The 2,564-nt window shown below is 37.9% G+C and overlaps 1 pseudogene; it reads right to left on the bottom strand.

Annotated features, from left to right (window-relative positions):
• Positions 1 to 341: 341 nt before the first annotated feature.
• On the bottom strand, positions 342 to 618 carry LOC108312431 (annotated as a pseudogene).
• Positions 619 to 2,564: the final 1,946 nt, after the last annotated feature.

The raw sequence follows: 2,564 nt of genomic DNA, 5'->3' as shown, positions 1-2,564 counted from the left end.
AAGATCTTGGATTTACAGTTTTAGAAATTACATGTGAAAGGGTCTTGGTCCATGGAGTAGGTGTGGGGTGAAGGTTTGATCTTGTTTAAGTAAAAACAGTGCCTTCTGGAAAGATTCCCTCTTACTATGCCTGCTATCTATAGGAAGGCGATTTCAGAGGCGCCGGTTGGCCAGCCTTTTCTTTTATTGAAATGCATTGTGGAAGTCAAGGGGCAGGTGATCTTAGATGCTTGGGTATCTTTCCTCATAATTAATAATAATTTTATTTATTTATATATTTATTTTATTACATAAATTAACCCATTTATGATAGACTAGTGATGTCTCAAATAGTGGAGCTTCTATTGATCTTTCAATTCCTTCAGTCTTCTGATGGCAACTTTACCAAGACAGTGGAAATGGTGTGATAGGTCCAGGCAGCACCAGCTACCATTTCCATGCAGGAACCACAGTGCCAGATCCTCACAGCTCATTTTTTATCTTGTTTTTGCAACAGAAGGAGCAAGTGTCCTTGGCATGCTGGCAAATTTAAATTTTCTTCACCATTTTCTGGAGGGAGGCACCATATTGGGTCCCATAAATATTGATAATTCTGACTTTCTTGTTGTGTTTAACCATTTCACCACCAACTGGGTCCAAGCTCAGACAGCAATCACAATTTATTGTATATTTTCAAATGGCTAGAATAGCAAATTTTGAATATTTCCAAAACAACAACAAAGAAAGTTTGAGATGACAGATATGCTAATTACCCTGATTTGATCACTGCACATTGTATACATGTATTGAGATATCACCCCGTACTCCATAAGTATGTTTAATTATTATGTCAATTAAAATTAATAATAAAAGGGAAAAAAGCAGTCACAGGTCAGCTAAGATTGGAGGCGAAAGAATAACTTTCACCTCTTAATGTACTTGCATGGTCAAAGACACAGGTAATTCATGATTTCACAAAGTGTGTTTCTAGAATCTGATTAGTTATGTGAAGAGAGACTGATGTCTATGTAACTGAGAAGTCACGTTCGATCAGATCAGGTTTCTCCTAGGCAAGGGGAGCCAGAAGAATAGGAACAGAGTTACAACTTTCAGTAGGAAAGAGAAAATCCCACATTTCAGTTGCTGTTCTGGGAGTGGCATTCTTCTAGCTTCATTTTAAAAAAACGAAAAATGGCTGCCAGCATCAGGCTCTCTGGGGAGGCCCCCAGCGGTGTGTTTCAGCCTTGTGCCACTCTTGCTTGGTGTCTGTGCCCTGGGAGCGTCTGGCTTCGAGTTCCTTCTGTGTACATTGTTCCGGCACCCCAGCTCTGTTCTCATGCGCCTGTGGCCAGTGTTTCCCCTCACTGGTTTGGGTGAATTTTTAGTCTCTACTGTTGTAGCCTCTAGCCATGCTCAGCTGCCTGTATGGAGCATTCGAGGTACCAGTGATTGTTTTTCTTAGTGTTCTGGTTACCAAGTTGACTACATTTCGAGTGGTTTTCCCCACCCCATTTGCCCCATGAGCTCCATGGCTTTTAGTCTTAATTTTGCAGAATGTGAGGCTTTTCAGTAATGTAAATTTTACATGATAGCAGAAAAAGCTGAACTATTTATTCTCCATTAATATAAAGCACTAGTCCTTGGTGAGAAGCTGATTCTATTTTTGAGGTAATATTCTAGACTGGCTTGGAACATTTCTTGCCACAAAGAAATGATGCTTTAGAAATCCCAGAGAAAGATATTAAAACCATCTTAAAGGAGGATCCTATTGGCCAAATGTTGATAATTTACGTATAAAAAGTACAATACAATATAATAATTATGGTTAAAATATATTGAGTCATAAAAAGCAAGAGTCGACAGTATTTAAAGAAAAATAATGAGAGCTTTCTTTTAAAATAACACATGATATACTTGGATAGTATATCTTCAAAAGAGCAAAGATGTTATTCACTTTTAATTGTATGAATAGTTGAGTATTGTAAATACACACACACACACACACACACACAGGTGGACAAAATTCATGTCAGCCAAAGACTAAAAAAATTTTATGCCCAGATATGGGACGTCTTTGTTCATTATGGCAAATGAGGTACATTCATTATCTGCTAAATTATTAAGACAGTCTGCAAAGCCTTAAAATTCACCAGCACTTTCATTGGCCATATCACCTAGAATTTGCAGGTAGTAGCAAAACGTTAAGGTGGGAATTTGAAAAAAAAAAAAACTGGCTAAGGTTTTTGCAGAAACTAGATTCAGATAGACAGAGGTCTTGTCCTCAAGCTGCCATTAACATGAGATTATCAGGCAGCAGAAAGATGGGACTCTTACCCATACTCTTGAGTGGACAGGCTCATGAAAGCATTTGCTTTCTCAAGCCTGTGGCCTGCAACTTACATTTATTTGATGGTATATTAATCTTGTGTAAAACACTAATGAAATTCATCGAACCTTTTCACTCATAGGATGTAAGAACCCCTTCTCTCCACCTTACCTTTAACTCCCTTGGATCTGAAGGTTCTCAGAGAAAATGCATATCCATAAGTGGAGTGAGTTTTGTCTTTTTTTTTTTTTTTTTTTTT

Source organism: Cebus imitator, unplaced genomic scaffold (assembly GCF_001604975.1).
Source record: "Cebus imitator isolate Cc_AM_T3 unplaced genomic scaffold, Cebus_imitator-1.0 Scaffold124, whole genome shotgun sequence".
Lineage (NCBI taxonomy): Eukaryota > Metazoa > Chordata > Mammalia > Primates > Cebidae > Cebus > Cebus imitator.
Note: the sequence above shows the minus strand (reverse complement) of the source record. Positions and strands in the feature narration are given on the sequence as shown.